Here is a 12,195-nt window from a genome sequence, read left to right as displayed (position 1 = left end):
GGGCTGCCCTTGAAGCTGTCCCAGAAACTCCAGCGGGTGCAGAATGCTGCAGCGAGGCTCCTCATGGGGTCTCTGCCATGGGAGCATATTCACCCAGTGCTTTTCCAGCTGCACCAGCTCCCGGTGGAGTACAGGGTCAGATTTAAGGTGCTGCTTTTGACCTTTAAAGCCCTTCACGGCCTAGGACCCTTGTACCTACGGGACCGCCTCTCCCGGAATGCCCCGGGAGAGCCTCAAGGTCCATAAATAGCAACACCCTAGTGGTCCCAGGCCCTAAGGAAGTTAGGTTAGCCTCAACCAGAGCCAGGGCCTTTTCAACTCTGGCTCCGACCTGGTGGAACGCTCTGCCTCATGAGACCAGGGCCCTGCAGGATCTGATTTCTTTCCGCAGGGCCTGTAAGACAGAGCTGTTCCGCCTGGCCTTTGGCTTGGAGTCAGTTTGTTTCCCTCCCCCTCTTTCTTTTTTCCTTTCTCCCCCTGTGATGAGGCTGCATTTTAATGTTTTAATGTTGTATTTTAATCTTGTTTTTAAGTTGTATTCATTCAACTTGTTTTTATTATTGGTTGTTATCGGCCCTGAGCCTGGCCTTGGCTGGGGAGGGCGGGGTATAAATAAAATTATTTATTATTATTATTTATTATTCCAGGCTGCAACCCTCCGCCTACTTTCCCAGGAGCAGGCCAGGGACCTGAACTGAATGGGTCTTGCACAAGAGTAGACATAGCAGTTCTGCTTCCAGCTCCCCCCCAACCCATTTGTTGGAAACATTAACTCGGCTACTTCTCTGGAACGAAGGCGTCGCCTTCACCCCTCCGGTTCCTTTTAATCCACGTGTCTAGCTCCTCCACATCCACACAATCAGCGGCTGCTCGGCGGGGGTGACGACTCCTCCCTCTCTGAGTCACGTGACCCCCCTCTCGCCACAAAATCCCCTCCAGCTTCCGCTTAGTAACCGAACGCGGTTGCTAAGGCGCGTCCGCCGAGGCCGCGACCCGGAAGCAGTTTTGGTGACGGCGCCTCGGGCCGGCTGGCTTCCCTCCGATAGGGCGCCGGCTGGGCGTAGGGCGTGAGCCCGCAGCAAGAGCTTCCGGGGTGTCCCGCTCTCCCCCCCCCCTCCTGAGAGTGCTTCGACGAAGGAGGGGGCAGTGGCTCGGGGTACGCGCCCCCTCCCGCGCCCCCCCTACCCCCACCCCCACCCCGGGAGAAGCGGCCTTTCCTCAGGACGGTAGGAGGTCAGGGCGGGGACCGGCGTTATCGAGCGCTCGTTTGCGGCGTTGACTTTTCCCTCAGAGCGAAGGCGCCTCCGGCTGCTGCTTTACCTCCGAGGAGGGCGGCGCGGGGGGGGGGGGCGTCTCTCTGTGCCATTAACGGCAGTCGGCGGGGCCTGCCATTGCCAGGCAGGGCGAGAGGAAGAGGGGATTTGGGGAAGGGGGCGCTCCCTCGGCTCAGGCATGTTCTGACTTGCCCAGGCCTCGCTTCCCTGATAACACTTGGCGCGCCTGGCGTGAAGCGCGTACGCTGTGGTTGCCCAAAGTGGAGGCTGCCTGTGCCCCGTTTTTTGGGGGGTGGGATGCCTGGAGCAGAGTTTCGCCTTTCTCCCTCCATGCTGAAGAACGGAGCCTTTTCAGCCATGCAGGAGCTTTTGCGCAGGTGTTTCCAGGGTTCTTTGTGTTGCTCCTGTGTTGCTTTTCCGCTGCAACCTGTTTTCAGAATAATAATAATAATGGTGATGATTGTATTTGCCCTAACTCGATGTACTCTAGCAAAATGCTGAGCGGCTGCTCACCACGAAGGACTGGCTCCTTAAGGGGTATTTGATCAAAAAGTTCGCGCGTGTGTGTGTGTGAGAGAGAGAGATAGCCTCCTAGTTTCGTAGCTTCCAGGTTTTGCCCTGCCTTTGGAGAAGACAATGGTGCTGCTGCTATGATGCTTCCTACCGTCAAAGGAGGCCAAATTGCTATTAGGGGTTCAGGCCAATGGTCTGTCTAGCTCAGGTTTTGTCTACAAGATTTGGTCATATTGGGGCGGTATTAGTAAATTAAGGGGCACTATACGAAATAATCCTGCCAAAGATTAGGAAATCGTGTGTTTGGGTTTTTAAAAGGATATTTCTGATACAGGGTTGTGACGCACAAATCCCGTGAAACACATTTCCACTGGCTAGCAGCTGCACATGGTGTGGAAAACATGGTTTGTCTTTTTTTCTTTAAACCTGTTGGGGGTCACACATAGTGTTTATGAGTCAAGTTTCTGGCAATTTTGAAATGCTCTGTAGGTGTTGAATACTTCAGATCCGGAGCATGCAGCCTTTTGCTCCTCTGTGTAGGAAGCCAAGCTAAACAATTTAGGAAGAGTAAGGATGTGACTCCATTAAAGGAACTTGGAAGTTTTTCTGCTTTCTTTCTGCTATGGGCCTGTTGAGCATATTGTTTCCCCCCCTCTAAGCCTTGATGATTCCATAGACAAAATGCAGCAGTTTATTGTTATTACCCTCTATGTAGAGATCTAAACTAATGCTGATCTGTTGCTGTGCTTCTTAATATGCCTTGTTTCTGCAGTTTACTAGTTTTGGGGCTGAAAGAGGATTGTTTGTATGAAGAAAAATCATTTGCTGTTAGGATTGTATTAGCTTGTAATTTTTTAAAAAATAGTTTATTTGGTGTTTGTCCAGTTGATACTACCATGTGTGCAAGATTCATATGGTGTGCAAGGATGCAGAGATGTGTGCTAAAATTATACTAGTGTATCTCTGTGTTTGTTAAAAATATGCAGCTGAAAACCAGAGGTAATCTTAAACATAGTTACTTGAAACTAGGTCTTGTTAAATCAATCTTTCAAGTTTTGCTTAAAGTTTGGCTGTCTTATTGTAGTGCAGATGGAATGCCTGCATATGCTTCTGCACTACATTATTTATAAAATAAAGGTAAAGGTAAAGGTACCCCTGCCCGTACGGGCCAGTCGTGTCCGACTCTAGGGTTGTGCGCCCATCTCACTTATTTATAAAATACAACTTGTTTATTTCAGGGGAGAGAGCAGCATGTTTGTTTAATTCTTTGTTAGGACCTGAGTGAATCTTATATGTGGTATATGAAGTATATTACCAGAAGATGTTTCGATCTCCACTACTGTGGGTGACCTGTCACTCTGCACCTACAGGAAACAAACAATTTATGCAGGGTTTCGTTCCAAGGCACCACACATTGTGTATATTTGAAACACCATTGAAAAAGCCTGCAAACATCCCAACCTGTTCCACCTCATTTTGTAATTTTTTGGGTCACTTCCGGGTTTGATGCAATGTGCGTGTGAGCAGCTACAAACATTGGACGCTCCTAAAATGGTCACTGTCTGTATTGTATGTTGCTTCTTCCTGTTAGAAAGCTGTAGAAAAGATTTTTAAAAAATTGTTACTAAAACTGAAGGCTGCATGATTCAGAAATAGAGCAAATTTCACAGACACAAGCAAAAATATTACAGTGGTACCTTGGTTTACAACCATAATCCGTTCTGGAGGTCTGGTTGTAAACCAAAAGAGGTTGTAACCCAAGGCGCGTTTTCGGCAATGGGGCCTCCCCCCCTAAAAATTGGTTGTAATCCAAAAAAAGGGACACACACTTCCGGGTTTGACGTGGTTGTAATAGAAAATGGTTGTAAACCAAAGTGGTTGCAAACCAAGGTACCACTGTACTGGAATGTGACTAAATTCTTTTAGCAGTGTGTGGTACTAGTGTTGATTAATCAAACATGTTAGGCTCATAAATGACTGCAGCCCTGGCTAATTTATGGGATTGATGTCGCTTAGACTTACCTGCTCTACTTGTGCAATAAGGGTGTTCTTCCCATGTGATTTGCAAACTTCCATACTTCTGCTTGCAGTATACACCTGGTAGCTGAAAATGACAGATTTTTACACTTAAATTAGCAGTCAGTTTCCTGAAAGAGAGAGGTAGCAGAGTTATATCATTAGGCACTAGGGAGTTGTCTTTAATAGGATCCAGCACATTTCAGAAAGGTGATTTTGTTGTTCAATATCTATATGGAGGCACTGGGGATTTAGAATTCAGGATCATTCAATAACTCACTTAACTTCAATTTGTCATTTTTAAAGTACAAGTTAGAATAGTGGTGCCAGTTCTAAACTAATGCCTGGTAGCTACAGTGGTGCCTCGCAAGACGAAATTAATCCGTTCCGCGAGTCTCTTCGTCTTGCGGTTTTTTCGTCTTGCGAAGCACGGCTATTAGCGGCTTAGCGGCTATTAACGGCTTAGCGGCTTTAAGAAAAAGGAAACAAACTCGCAAGAACTCGCAAGACGTTTCGTCTTGCGAAGCAAGCCCATAGGGAAATTCGTCTTGCGGAACGACTCAAAAAACGGAAAACCCTTTCGTCTAGCAAGTTTTTCGTCTTGCGAGGCATTCGTCTTGCGGGCCACCACTGTATTTTTGAGGGGATAGTGAAAGTGAATCCAGTGGTGACAGGTGTTGGGGTGTGTGTGTGCAGGGTATGTGCCACGTAGAGGTTTCTTTGTACTGAATCTTGAATCTTTCTTTGTAACACTTCGTTTGCAATAGTCATTTATTCATTGTGCAATTTATAGGATCGACTGCTACATTGTTGTTAACGTGGAGTTACTATTGAAAATGGTTTGGAACAGGCACAGGCAAACTCAGCCCTCCAGAGGTTTTGGGATTCCCATCATCCCTGACCGCTAGTCCTGTTAGCTAGGGATGATGGAAGTTGTAGTCCCAAAACATCTGGAGGGCTGAGTTTGCCTGTGCCTGGTTTGGAACATCTGGTGCAAAATGCTGTATCCTGCCCTACCTAACTGATACTGGGAAGAGGAAATTGGTCCTACCAGTGTTGCAGCATTACATTGGTTCCTTATTAACTTCTGGGACCAGTTCAAAGTGACTGTGTTTGTTTTTATAAAGCTGTTTATGGCACAGACCTTGCAAATGTAAACTCAACTGTACCTTGAACAGCTACCAACCCACATGCAGATTGAGAAAATGTTAGGGAACTGCAGTGGGAGCCTTCTTTCAAGGTGGTCATCTGCTCATAATAATAAATTATTGTTGTTATTATTATGTACAGGGAGGCTTTTAAATGTTTTATTATGTTTTGATATACTTTGGAAGCCTCCCAGAGTGGCTGGAGCAACCCAGTCAGATGGACGGGGGACAAATAAATTATTATTATTATTATTATTAATTGGAATGGATAACCCAGGGAAATGCTCTGAACACAATCTAGAGGCTGTGTAACATTTCTGTTAGGCATGCTTTTAGATATGTTAGTAGCCTTGGTTTGGATTACAGTACAGATGAGTATGTATTAGGTTTCCATATACTGTATGTGGGGTCTAAGACCAGTTAAAATAGTTGAAGCTTTTGTTTCATGTTAAAAAACAGAAAGCATCATTTGGTGCTGTCTTCTGAACATTTTTATGATAAATAGGTAGGCAAGGCCTTGGTTACCATTTTACCTAGTTATTATATACAGCTTATTGTAGGTGCTTTATAAACACAAAATGTCTGAGCAATGATACCTGCCATGGTAGAACGTCTGTGTGGCATTTGCTATTACGCTGCTTTTCATTACTGGGAAACTTATGTAACCTGGAGAGAGCATAAATATTAAGATAATTTATTCTAACCTATGATTTATGGGTGCAGTAGAACTTATTGCTGCAAAAAAAATCCAGCCCCTTTGCGCTATCAGGGTTCAGATATCCTGTAGCCACCTACTTGTTCAGTTTCTCAGCACTGATGCGTGGGTACAACTGTGAACTGCATCCATGGTAACCACTTTTAGCTGTTGACTGAACTACAAATAAGTGGCTAAACTATGCAGATTTATTCAAAATGTTTATAGACATTGATATACAGTGGTACCTCGGGTTACAGATGCTTCAGGTTACAGACGCTTCAGGTTACCGACTCCTCTAACCCAGAAATAGTACCGCAGGTTAAGAACTTTGCTTCAGGATGAGAACAGAGATTGGGCAGCGGCAGCGTGGCAGCAGTGGGAGGCCCCATTAGCTAAAGTGGTACCTCAGGTTAAGAACAATTTCAGGTTAAGAACAGACCTCCAGAATGAATTAAGTTCTTAACCCGAGGTACCACTGTATATGGTGGGTTGGTAAATTTAGGTCACGGCATTTGCTTGCCTATCCAGAGAAGTGGAACAATCTTGGCTTGTTCGTTTTCAGAGCAAGACTCCAAACCCCAGTCAAATTCTAAGCTCTGCTTCTGCTTTGTTCTTCTGGTTTAGAGTGTTGGGGATGACGGTGAGTTTGCACAAGTGGAGCATTGCTCTCCCAATAATTCCAGAACTCTTAAAGCCAGAAGAACCCAGTCTCTGTTATTCTCCCCGCAACATATACTCATTAATCTGTCTCTCAAGGGGGATTTCACTTTAGATTATGATGATTGCCCCCATCAGAGCTCCACTCTTTGCCCCCACCTGGCCTTCACCAAATTACTCTCTCAATCTCTCTGGACTCCATTTTCAGTCTTCCTCTGAAGGCCAGGCAGCTACAAGCCTCAGCATGCATGCATCCATTGAACAATCGCTGTATGATGTGTTGCTAGGTCTCACCCGTTTGCTGCGCTGGGAACAATTCCCCCCATATCAGTTCTTTCCTTCATACACAGAAAAACCTGAGGGAGGGCATTGGGATGGAGCACCCTCTATTAACCCTCCCTCCCAACATTCAGCAGGCCTTCAGGACAGAGCAATATACCGTAGAGAAAGGGTGGTCCCAAAATGCCTCCAACCAATCCAGTTTGCAGCATTTCCCAATCTTTATCTTTTATTCATTCAGAGAGCAGAGGAGCTACATTAAGAGTGTGAGTGTGGCAGGCTATAGCTTGCCTTTATAATATTTTTATGCTTTGCCTGAAAGGTTTGTAAGTGAGAGAGAGGGGTAGGCTTGGTGGACTTAAAGATGAAGTGCTGCCAAACATCAGAAAGATCATGTCACTGCGTGTGTTTATCAAATTAATTTTTGAAAACTGAGCAGAGGACAACATGGTAGGGGAAGGTGGGTTACCATCACCAACTTGTCCCCCAAATAATATATGTTGTTGCCCCCTTGTTCTGTTGTCAGAAATAGCAGCTGGTGAGGACATTTGGAAGAAAGAGGGGAGATAATGCAAGCTTCTGTTCCTCCCACCTCCATTGCCTACTTTCCTTCTTTAAGAATTTGGGCTTGACTCTCCTTTCATTATAGAAGTTGTAAAGTTTCTTCTTTCCCTCAGGATTAGTAAAATAAGACTTCGGTCCTTGAGAGTAAGTCCTCTAGAGCCCAGATAGGATTACTTCTGAGGAGACAGAGGCCTGTTATAAATGTTGGAAGACTGTTAATATTAGTATTATCCCAAAATTTATCAGGTGCGTAAACAGTGAAATCAGAGGGAAATGAAATGTGGAAAATCTGGATTTAGTTTTTCCATTTAATCTCACTGTTTACACTCTACCTACCTAACATGTGTATATGTCTGTATACAAATATACCATGCCACACACATTTACTTACAACCTGGGATAAAAACTTCATGCATCTGGATTGAACAGTGGTCCATGAAAGTTCCTGCCATGATACATTTGTTATTTGTTTTCTGGAAAAGAAAGACTTGATGATAATTATTGTTTTCTATTTTGAGTGTACCAGTGCCACTTAGCCCCCTAACTTTAGCACTATACAGTGCTGCTTACTGAAATCAGAGTTCATTCAGTATGGATACAGAGAGGAAAAGGTGGAAGTATTTCATCGTATTCCATACCACAGGACTCTCAGCTCCCAATTATTTTACCTCCCCAGTATAGATAAATTTACAATGCAATCCTATACATGCCTACTCAAGCAAATCCCATTGAATTCATTGAAGCTTATTTACAGATAAGTGGATTGAGGATGGCAGTCTTAGTTGATTTTAAAATGTATGTGTGAAATTTTCCATAGGGTTGCTGCCTAAATTCTAAAGAAAGAATGTTGCCATCTGTTGTTGAGTCAAGCTTGCACATGCTAGGGTTTTGCCCCAGTAGGAATCATGGAACTTTGCTGAAAATTACCACAGCAACAAAAACAACAACTATAATAATAGTAACATATGTGTTAGAGTTCTCTGAGCAGTTCAAGCTGGTAGACAGTTGAGCTGGATGCTGATCATGTTCACCAGAGGTTTTCAACCTTTCTGAGTCCACAGCTCCCTTGACCAACCATTCTTTCTGCAGCACCCCTGTTGCCTGCGGGCAGCCCCTCAGCTCTTTTTGAACACCCTCCCTTGTGAAGTGTTCCCTCGGCCTCCTCTTCTCTCCTCTCTCCTTGGGAGTCCGCTGGACAACAGCCACCACCACCACCCCTGGTCTCTGAGCTTACATGCCACAAGAAGTGTGGCATCCCAAGTACCCAAAACCTTTTAGGTACCAAGATTCTGAAGACTCAGCTGTACAGGCAGTCCTGCAAAACACGTTATCTTGCGAATGGAGTGTTCATAAGCATGCTATTGGAGAGGTACTGCTGAAAAATAATGAATTAGTTTGTGATCCCAATCCCATTTGCCCGAGAGCAGGCCCTTTTGAATTCAGTAGGATCTAATTCTGAGTTGAAATGTTTAGGATTCTGCGGTTAGGCCTGTTCTTCCAAGAATTTTGATATAATAAACATATTTAACTGTGACTGCAGTACTTGATGAACCTGCGACTTAATATATTTGGTTAAGAGTATCTATGTACATACCCATATTTATAAATATTAATTGTTCAAATGACTTATGATTGTCCACTACTGCTGATGTTTCTGGTGGTCCGTTAATAATTGCCATGAAAAATGTGATATTAAGAATGAGTCATTGATGTGAATTGTATATTAGTTCACTTGTTTTGAAAAAAAGATTTCTGTAATTGTTAAAATGTGTGACTGAATTGTAAAATATATTAACATTGACAATATACACAATCTCCCCCCTCCCCGCAGTGACTAGACATTCTGTTGTTGCGCCCATAGTCTAGGTTTAAGGAGCCATTTAGTGAATAGCTTACATATCTGAGTTTCTAACACGGTATTGAGTACCTCTGGTGAAGACTTGCTTGTCATTGCTGAAACTTTTGGAATATCGCTCTGGTCCCAGCTTTTTATACAGCTATAGATAAAGCATGGCTCCAAATACCTCTCCAGCCCCAGTAGACATACTTCTCATTCATTCTTGACACCAAGTGATTAAACTGTTTTATTCTGGGCTAAACATTAATAGTTTTGTGTTCTGTCTTTTCATGCCTGAATATGAGCAGAAAGATATCTGTTTCTACAGACCAGAAAGAGGAGCTGTTGGTTGGTTGGTCATATACACAAAGTAGACATATGAAATATTAGGGTTACTCTTCCTTCACAGAGCTCTTTTCAGTGCTAAAGAACTTGCAGAAAGAGAATAATTCCAATGTGTATTGATTTATAAACCTTATTGGACAGAGTCAGTGCTGTGCATAATAGAATTGTATCCAATTTTAGTCATGGTCACTACTAAAATTATTGGATGTGACTAATATAGATATCTTAATTTCAGTGTGTCTACTCAGAGTAGAACTTACAACCCATAGTTTTTAAAGTGCTCAGTAAATTCTAAGAGTAATACACATGACTTCAAAATAATACACGTGACTTTTCGATTATTACTTACTATTTTTAAATGGCAAAATATTCTTCAACATGAGGACTCCTTGCCCTCCTAACGGTTGTGATTATACTTGCTGAATAACACTTGAACGGCATTATGTTATCACAGCCACCTAAGTTCTATGAGTCTCTCACATTCTAGGGTGATTCAGCTTCTCAACATCAACCGGCCAATTGGGTTTTACAGAAGACATGTAACTTGGAACATAAAGATTTTTCTTGGGTTAAATGACAAAATGCTATTGTACCTATCCTTTCTGAGCCAGGTATGTCGAAATAATTAGGTTAATGGGCAGCCTAAGAGGATAGTAGTTAGAAAAATGGCCTATTATAGCAGCCATTTAAAAAATACGAAAAATTAGATATTGCCTTAAATTTTCACAAAATCAGATCATACAGTTTTTCCAACATATCTGCATTACAGTACTACATCCGACATTACCTTTTTCCTAGACGGAAATGAAGCAAATTCTTTTGGAATTCTGTTTCTTTTGTATTTTCTACTTGGGCTTTTTATCTTTTGCTTTTGCAGCCGGGTATACATAATTTACATAGGAAGCCGCCTTATACCAGGTCAGACAGTTGATCCATCTTGTAAGTATTGTCTGCTCTGACTGACAGTGGCCTCTCAGTTCCATCCAAATGAGATCACAAAGCCACTTTACACTTCGTATGGTGCAATATCCACATATGGACTGGACAGTAAAATGCCAACTGATTGGTGAGCTTGAATGGCCATTAACCAGTATTTTAAGCTAGTTTGTCTTGCATGTTTTGAACTTGTGGAGGCATCTTAAGTTATCTGAGCTGCTGTCACCACCACTGCCTTGCCCAGCAACAACAAATATCTTAGTGGGTGAGCGTGAGGAGATTCTCATGTGCAGTGACAGATATCTAGTGGCTGTGTACAAAAATCTGTTAATTGGAATGAATGTACAGTGGTGCCCTGCAAGACGAATGCCTCGCAAGACGGAAAACCTGCTAGATGAAAGGGTTTTCCGTTTTTGAGTTGCTTCGCAAGACGATTTTCCCTATGGGCTTGCTTCGCAAGACGAAAATGTCTTGCGAGTCTTGCCATTTCCCCCCCCGCTCCCCCCCCTTTTCTAAGCCGCTAAGCCGCTAATAGCCTTTTAGCAGCTCAGCCGCTAAGCCTTTAATAGCCGCTAAACCGCTAATAGCGCTAATCCGCTTAGCCGCTAATAGGGTTGCTTCGCAATACGTAAAAACCGCTAGATGGAGAGAATCGCGGAACGGAACTTGCGAGGCACCACTGTATATGGAAGTATGTTCTAGCAAAAGTGCTGTTCCCTCAACAGATGTGTAATTTTCCTGTGGGGAAAACAGTAGGCTTTCTCATCTTAACAGAAATACCTGTCTGCAGTGTACAGAGTCAGAGGCTGGCTTTGGTAATATGGTGCCCTAAGCAAGGGTTAAACCACAGAGCCGATCAGAAGGGCGGCAGTCCGAATCCCCGTGATGGGGTGAGCTCCCGTTGCTCGGTCCCTGCTCCTGCCAACCTAGCAGTATGAAAGCACGTCAAAGTGCAAGTAGATAAATAGGTACCGCTCCAGCGGGAAGGTAAACGGCGTTTCCGTGCGCTTCTCTGGTTCGCCAGAAGCGGCTTTGTCATGCTGGCCACATGACCTGGAAGCTGTACGCCGGCTCCCTTGGCCAATAAAGCGAGAGGAGCACCGCAACCCCAGAGTCTGTCACGACTGGACCTAATGGTCAGGGGTCCCTTTACCTTTAAGCAAGGACAAAATGTGATGCCCCCCTTAAGTTTGAGTAGGTACTCGTGTAAATATAGGTTGTTGTTGTTGTTGTTGTTGTTGTTGTTGTGCACCCCTTCGGCTCGGCAACTTTTTGGGGGGTACTGTCTAAACCTCCCTAAATCCTATGCTGAGAATAGTAATTGCCTAATTCTGTTAGAGTGTTACAAAGGTATTACATTATTTTTGATTGAATAAAGTACTGTTAAAACGGTACTTTAAAACTCTTTATTAAAATAATTTCACAAATTATTTATTCTAAAAGAGAAAATGGTTCATATGGGTTCTCCCCCAGTTCTTTCCCCCCTGTCCCGCTGTTGGAAGGCTAAATGCTTTGCATGAAACAGTTCTTTGGTTCAGTATCAGTTTTTAGCTTTTGGGTAGTAGAGCTGGGGAAAACTGTTGTTGGTCAGAGCAGGCAAGGCTAGGCAAGATGGACCAATGTTTGGACTTCGCATATGACAGCTTCTTTTGTTCATATAACATAGTTTATCCTTTAGTGTAAATGTCGGGTACCAGACTTAAAACCCCCCATCTCTACCTGTTTTTAAACAAGTTAAAGAGTGACTGAACTAAGTAAAGGTTTCAGGAGCTCTGAAAATATATTCTAGGGTTGTCAAACAGCAGAATATGGGAAGTAAAAAGTTAGGATAACAGAGTACAATATTAGTAACTATTTCTATTTCATTTTTAAAAAATGCATTTGGATATGGCTATTGTTTGAGATGGGGACGCGGGTGGCGCTGTGGGT

General features: G+C 43.5%; 1 protein-coding gene across 8 annotated transcripts in view; it reads left to right on the top strand.

Annotated features, from left to right (window-relative positions):
- Positions 1 to 1,074: 1,074 nt before the first annotated feature.
- The window catches only part of CSNK1G1 (casein kinase 1 gamma 1), a 58,130-nt gene continuing 47,009 nt past the window's right edge, over positions 1,075 to 12,195 (top strand). For 5 of the 8 annotated variants that reach the window (XM_077918787.1, XM_028707167.2, XM_028707164.2 and 2 more), the window contains exon 1: positions 1,075 to 1,226. The gene's annotated coding sequence lies outside the window, so the exon portion shown is untranslated. Of the gene's footprint in view, positions 1,234 to 1,542; positions 1,652 to 12,195 lie in introns of those variants that run through there. The other 3 variants (XM_077918786.1, XM_028707165.2, XM_028707166.2) reach the window with 3 other exon arrangements.

Source organism: Podarcis muralis, chromosome 14, assembly GCF_964188315.1.
Source record: "Podarcis muralis chromosome 14, rPodMur119.hap1.1, whole genome shotgun sequence".
NCBI lineage: Eukaryota > Metazoa > Chordata > Lepidosauria > Squamata > Lacertidae > Podarcis > Podarcis muralis.
Note: the sequence above shows the minus strand (reverse complement) of the source record. Positions and strands in the feature narration are given on the sequence as shown.